This window comes from Henckelia pumila, chromosome 3, assembly GCF_033568475.1.
Source record: "Henckelia pumila isolate YLH828 chromosome 3, ASM3356847v2, whole genome shotgun sequence".
Lineage (NCBI taxonomy): Eukaryota > Viridiplantae > Streptophyta > Magnoliopsida > Lamiales > Gesneriaceae > Henckelia > Henckelia pumila.
The window spans coordinates 94,950,969-94,959,296 of NC_133122.1; positions in this window are offsets into that span (position 1 = coordinate 94,950,969).

The following is an 8,328-nucleotide window of genomic DNA, read 5'->3' on the forward strand; positions in this document are numbered from 1 at the left end:
TTACTCAATATATCATAAGATCATATCTTATCATCAATTGTACCAAAATAATTGATTTCAAAATTCAATTTACGGATAAAACATTAAAATTTTCCAAAAATTCAAATTTATCCAAAATCAATTTTAAAATTTACGGACTCGAACAATTCGATCCGAAATCTCGTGAACCAATCAAAAACAATTTTTGACCGGACCAAAAATAAAATTTTATCACATTAAAATTAATTTTAAATAAAAATTTAATTTTTCCCGCGGGCCGCCCGGGACACTCCCGGGCCGGCCCGCACCCGGGGCGCGGGCCGGGGGCAGCCCGGCTGCCCCCTTAGGGCAGCGACTCTCGCTGCCCTGGCGGCGCCTGGTGCCGCCGCTGGGCGGCGCCGAGCGCCGCAGCGCCGCCCTGGGCAGCGCCGTGCGCCCCCTTTGGGCGGCGACGGTCGCCGCCCTGGGCGGCGCCGTGCGCCCCCTTTGGGCGGCGCCGTGCGCCTCCCCCGGGGGCAGCGACCATCGCCGCCCCCTCCGGGCAGCGATCCAATCGCTGCCCGGGTTTTGCCCCGAAAAAAAAAAAAATTTTATTTAAAAATATTTATTTTGTTTCAAAAACCGAGACTCAAAAATTTTGTACAATTGATTAATTCAATCGTTTGATCTGAGCAACCTGGCTCTGATACCACTGTTGGAAAACTGGCGGTCAGATCAATCACGATTGATACCCGGTGCAGCGGATGTTTAAAAATTTTATCATGGAACAATTCCATGGTGTGGGTATCAACCATTCAACGATTAAATTATTGTGTGTGTAAAATTCAAATAACAATTAATTAAATTTTACCTTCAATCTCGAAGCGAGATTAATGGACACCACACAGATTTCTCTGCGCTTCTTGTATCTCCCAGGAACTGATGAACTCCTTCAATCAGGTCCACGAATGGGGTTTAAATCCCTCTGATAGATTGCACTAGAAAATCTATCAGAAGTTTTTCTGCGAAGAGATTAAACGAATCTGATTCGTTATTCCTGAATGCGATTCAAAATCACAGACCGAAATTTCTCGGGCAGAGGTAGGGAGGGGTCGGCCGATTGCTTTTTGAGAGAGAGGAGGGTTCGAAATTTCTGTCTCAAAAATAATGAGCTGTTGTGTCTAATTTCTGTACTACAATAACTTATTTATAATGCAGGCCACTAACACCTTAGGGCCCATTAGTCATAAGCTAGGGCCCGACAAGCAAAGCCCGCACGTTCAGAAATTAATATAAAATTCATCGTGACTCCGATTGATGAACCGATTTCACCAATGTGCACAGAAACCATTTCTGCACATTTTAAAGTCAAAATAAATTTTCCTGAATCCGAATTCAGTGGTTTCCAAAAATGTCCATCCCTATGTCATTTTAGGAAATCCTACTCCCTTACTCTTATTTAAGAAGTCCAACTCCTTAGTTCATTAAATTTAACTCTTTAAATTTAACTATCTCAACGGGGATTAAAACTCCATTACACTGTGTGACCCTCAATGGTTCAGGGATACAGCTAGCCGTGGGCTCACAACTCCTTGTGACTCGGAACAACACTTTCCGACTTGCCCAACGAATCATGGTAAAGCGCCTAGCAACATCGCCCCATGATTCCCTAGGTATCACTGATAGTGCCTACAAGAACCAGTAGATTTTGGTTAGCGTACAGTACGGTCCCTTCATCCATATATCCCGATCGAATCAACAACCATTGGTATATCGAGAGTCGCTCAAGATTCGATAACTATGCAATACATCTTGAAGATCAAATTAGTGACATCGCATGTGCTACTAAGAAACCATTTCTTAAATCACATCAAGTACTCTGGCCAGAGATTTGTCACACTAATATCTCCTCAGATCGCATAGGATATCCACACTCGCAAGTATGTGGTGAATCCTTGACAACAATGCATTGACTCCTATATGTGTCGTAACTGTACCCAATCTCGACACCTGATGACCCCCATAGAGTCGGTAAACGAGTCAAAGCACAGCACTAGCATATAGAGTCTCCATGATGTTTCAAGTCGTAAGGACTAATGGTGTACAACCAAAACCGCGGACTTTATCCACTCGATAAGTGATAACCACTTGGAAAGTCCGGATAGGGTAGTTCGATTATTCATCCTATGAATATCCATTTGCATGCTTCGAACATCTCCATGTTCCCTACCAATGAAACGTGGTACTCCGCATCGCAAATGCTAGTCTCAAACTCGAGCGATCCTTATCCTTATTATCGGACGGCTCAATCGACTAGGAACGGTTTTAGAATATACAGTGACTATAAGATGTATTTCATGATAGACATCCCCATGTTCTACCACATCTTACATACACTATGGTATATTCAAGGTCTTTATCAAAACAACAATAGTATATCACAATATAACAATATGAAGTAATATAAAGTCATTGCCATTAATAAAAGTGTAAATAATATTAAACAAAAGATTGTTTATACAAAGAGTCATCAAAGCCCATAGCCACACAGTTGGCTCACTGGGCACCCACTCTTACACAAAAGTCATCACTAGCCAGACAAGCAAATAGAACTTCCCACCTATGTTATTCATGCAACAATCGCACATATCAACATAAACCAAATCATCAACTCTTGTTGTATGCACAAACTCAAGAGACTTCACATCAAGATTTGAATGCATTAAGATCAACAAATGATTTCAACAGTACCATATGATCCAAATTATTCAATTCCTCAACATACCTAGATTCCAATAACTTAAGATACTTCACATCAAGATTTGAACGCATTAAGATCAACAAATGATTTCAACAGTACCATATGATCCAAATTATTCAATTCCTCAACATACCTAGATTCCAATAACTTAAGATCAATATTTGAATTCAATCCATCTTTTATATAAAGCATATTCACAAATCTCTCAACAAAGAAACTTAATCCAAGCAATTTAGAATTTAGACCATACCTTTGAAAGTAGACATTTGATTGGTATTCAACATTTAAAGTTAAATCATACATCTCGAATGGAACAACTCTCAAATCGCTAACCTCACATTGTGTGACCAACTTCACATAGATCCAACATGTTAAGTCTTTTAATATTGTATCTCCTTTGCTTCTTCATCAACACATCTCCAAAATCCTGCAAAGAAGAACAAACAATGCTCGGGATTGAACCGGCTATATCATCAAATGAGATAAAATATCTTTTTACATAAATACTTTAGGAATTTTATTCATTTGAACAAAATTTTCATCATCACAATTTTGGACCATGTTTATTACTTTTTTTCTTGGTCTCTTTCCTCTTTTTCTTTCCTCTCTTTTTTTTTTCTATCAAAGGTCATCTCACTTTTTTGTACACTTTTTCTTTCGGCCTCAATTATTCTTTTTTTTTTTCCATGGCTATCTCACTTTTTTTATCACTTTTTTTTCAGTCATATCACACAAATTTTCAAATTCAAATTGATCCTCAAGAACTACTTTTGGACTCAATTGAATAGAAAAATTACAATACTCATCCAACAACAAATTACTAGTCCCACTATGAACATCAATAGGACTCTCATCTACTACAAGAATATTAGATGACTCTTCAACACATACAAACTCAACTACCACTTCACATTTGCCAACACTAACACCACTATCAACCTCGCCATGTACAATAGAAGGTTTTTCATCAAGCCATTCAACTTCCACCGCAAAAATTTCAACACTCACATAATTAATCAATGAAGTTTCATCCTCAATTCTTGACTCAACGTCAACTTTTGATTCAACCTCTACGACAACATTAGATTCAATCTATACACAAGAATCCGCCACTTTCATCATAGCCTCCTTAAAACATTGGCTCATATCATGCTTATCTTTTCTATGAAACCATAAGCATGCAATATCAAAGGTACTAGAATTTGAAAGTTTAGATGTACCTTGATGTTCACATTTGAAAGCTTCACAATGATTAGGAACAAAACGTTTCCGCATAGCTCTTTTCATCTCAACCCATGTAGAAATAGGATTCATTCCATGTCTTTTTCTATTCATCAACACTTTATCCCACCAAGTGCAAGCATAGTCGGTAAATTCTCGTAAAACAAATTTAACCTTCTTGGCTTCTGAAACATCACTACCTTCAAATATATCCTCTACCCTTTTCTTCCAATTCAAATATGACTCCGGATCCATATCTCCATGGAACGATGGAATTTTATTTTTCTTCAACTTATCCAAATAATATTCAAAATTTCATTCCCCATCATCATATCTATACATATCACTATACCCCTCGATTTTTCTCTCTCTTCTACTCTCATAATCAAATCTCCTTTCACTCTCCCTATACCCATCGAATTTTCTTTCAAACATTGTACCTGCAAGAAAAAAGGTTAGTAATAAAACATTCCTCACCCAAATTCTCACTAGTCACTCCAAAGAAAATCACTCTCTTTTTTTTCACTCAAATATAAGAAAGAGCTTATGCTTTGTGGTTTTAAATATCAAACTCACAAGTTCAAAACTTGTAAACACTTGCCAATTGACTCACGTAGATTGCACAAAAACAAGGAATTGACTTTATGAAGATAGAAATAACTTTTTACCCAAAGACTCACAAAATAATTACTTTGATGAAGGATTTGAGAAACTGTTAGCTATGAATTATGTTTTGATACCAAATGATGCGAATCTTGGATGCATGGAAGGCAAATACGACTATATTAAAATCGTACCCTCAATCCAATAACAAAAAGATTCTTTAATTTTGTCCCTACCATTTGAACAAGTAAGTTTTCGATTTTAACTCTTGTTTTTGAATTTATAACTTGTAGCACAAGACACGAGACTTGGATAAAAAGTTTGAAAGAACAACACAGAAATTTGATATGAGATAAACAAAGAATGAAGAACAAGGAACGAAGGACGAAGACCACGAAGAACCGATAAGAAGAACGAAGAATAGAAAATAAGAACAAATAGAAAGATACGATTTACTTTAATCAATGGAACCTTAAGCTTTGATACCAAATGATAAGAATCTTGGATGCATGGAAGGCAAACACGACTATATTTAAATCGTACCCTCAATCCAATAACGAAAAGATTCTTTAATTTTGTCTCGATCTTTTGAACAATTTTTCGGATATCCACCACTAATTTACTTGAAATTAGCAACAGATAATCACGAGAAAAAAACAATCAATCACAACGGAACGTTCAGAAAAATTATTTTTGACAACCCACGAGGATAATCAATTGACAAACGCCACAAAGTTGTTAAACTTTGATAAGTTTTATTTTTTGATAAAAACAAAGCAAAGCTTTGGCAAAATTCTAGAAATAATTTTAAGAATTGATATAAATCAATAATTCAATAAATCATAATCTATGTTCTCATGAATGAGAAGTTTACAATATATAGAAAAAATAAACTAGGAATCCTAATAGAATTAGACTAAAGATTTTCTAGTTGGATTATAATTCAAAAATCCTAAACATAATGCAAAATAATGCAAAAGATATCAAATATATCATCTAGAAGTTTCCTAATAGAATTATAAGACTCAAAATAAGAAAAATACTACCAAAATTTCAAAAATACTCAAATTCCACCACACACACAAACATGCCAAAGTGTGTGTTTTTGGAACGGCGCGGGCGCGCATATGGTTCTGTCTAGCATCATCAAAATTCACTCGGACGCGAGGGCGCACAAGTTGAATGGCGCGGGTGCGCATAGTCTTCAGACTTGCTTATTTACTTTTGTATTTTCTCCAAGGTTTTCTTCACTTCTTTGATCTTTTTGGACTTCAATATTATTATAACTTCCACCAAAATTATCTTTAAGCAGGCCAACTTGATTCCCATGAATTCCAAACCCTTCAACTCTCGATTATAAATCATGAAAGAGTGGGTGTTCGGTTAGCCAACTTGTGGCTAAGGGCTTTTATGACTCTATGTATAAACAATCTTTGTTTAATATAATTTACATTAATTAATGACATTTTATTTATCTTTCTTCATATTGTTATACTGTGATATACTATTGTTGTTTTGATAAAGACCTTGAATATACTATAGTGTAAGTAAGATGAGATAGTGAATAAAGAGAGATCACTATTATGAAACACATCTTATAGTCACTGTATATTCTAAATAGTTCCTAGTCAATTGAGCCGTCCACTAATAAGGATAAGGATCGCTCGAGATTGAGACTAGCATTTGTGATGCCAAGTACCACATTTCATTGGTAGTGGACATGGAAATGTTAAAAGCATGCAAATGGATATTCATATGATGAATGATCGAACTACCCTATTCGGAATTTCCAAGTGGTTATTATTATTTGAGTGAATAAGTTCGCGGTTTTGGTTGTACACCATTAGTCCTTACTACTTGAAACATCATTGAGACTCTATATGCTAGTACTGTATTCTGACTCGTTTACCGACTCTATGGGGGTCATTAGGTGTCGGGATTGGGTATAGTTATGACACATATAGGAGTCGATGCTTTGTTGTCGAGGATTATCCACACGCTTGCGAGTGTGGATATCCTATGCGATCTGAGGAGATATTAGTCTGACAAATCTCTGGCCAGAGTACTCGATGTGATTTAGGTTACTTGGTTTCCTAGTAGCACATGCGATGTCACTATTTGATCTTCAAGATGCATTGCATAGTTATCAAATCTCGAACGACTCTCGATGTACCAATGGTTGTTGATTCAATCGGGATATATGGATGAAGGGACTGTACTGTACGCTAACCAAAAGTTACTGGTTCTTACAGACACTATCAGTAATACCTAGGGAATCATGGGGCGATGTTGCTAGACACTCTTACCATGATTCATTGGGTAAGTCGGAAATCGTTGTTCCGAGTCACAAGGAGTTGTGAGCCCACGGCTAGCTGTATCCCTGAACCATTGAGGGTCACACAAGTAATGGATTACAAAACCTCGTTGAGATAATTAAATTTAAAGAGTTAAATTTTGTTGGAGAACGCGGCGATCATATCAATCAGAATTGATACCCGGTGCAGCGGAAGTTTAAAAATTTTATATGGAACGATTCCATATTGGGTATCAAAACTTACGATTAAATTGTGTGTGTAAAAATAAAATAACTATTATAAATTTTTACCTTTAATCTCGAATCGAGATTTTGGACACCAACGGATTGCTCTGCTCTTGTTGTATATCCCTGGAACTGATGGACGAACTGTTCTTCAATCAAGTCCACGAACGGATATTCAATCCCTCTGATAGATTGCACTAGAAAATCTATCAGAAGTTTCTACGAAGAGATTAACGAATTTGATCCGTTAAACCAGACTGTAATTCAAAATTCACAGGCTGGATTTTCTTGAGCAGAGGGGAGGGGGGCGGCCACTGTTAGAAAAATACTAGGGTTTTTTTTCGAAAATTGTGACCTGTTGTGTGTAATTTCTGTACTGCAATAACTTATTTATAATGTAGGCCACTAACAGCTTAGGGCCCATTAGTCATAAGTTCAAGCCCGACAAGCAAAGCCCGCATGTTCAGAAATTAATATAAAATTCATCGTGACTCCGATTGATAAACCGATTTCACCAATGTGCACAGAAACCATTTCTGCACCATTTAAAGTCAAGATAAATTTTTCTGAATCCGAATTCAGTGATTTCCAAAAATGCCCATCCCTATGTCATTTTAGGAAATCTTACTCCTCTACTCATAATTAAGAAGTCCAACTTCTTTGTTCATTAAATTTAACTCTTTAAATTTAACTATCTCAACGGGGATTAAAAATCCATTACTCTGTGTGACCCTCAATGGTTCAGGGATACAGCTAGCCGTGGGCTCACAACTCCTTGTGACTCGGAACAACAATTTCCGACTTGCCCATCGAATCATGGTATGAGCGCCTAGCAACATCGCCCCATGATTCCCTAGGTATCACTGATAGTTCCTGCAAGAACCAATAGATTTTGGTTAGCGTACAGTACGGTCCCTTCATCCATATATCCCGATCGAATCAACAACCATTGGTATATCGAGAGTCACTCGAGATTCGATAACTATGCAATACATCTTGAAGATCAAATAGTGACATCGCATGTGCTACTAAGAAACCATTTCATAAATCACATCATGTACTCTGGCCAGAGATTCGTCACACTAATATCTCCTCAGATCACATAGGATATCCACGCTCGCAAGTATGTGGTGAATCCTTGACAACAAAGCATCGACTCCTATATGTGTTGTAACTGTACCCAATCCTGACACCTGATGACCCCAATAGAGTCGGTAAACGAGTCAAAGCACAGTACTAGCATATA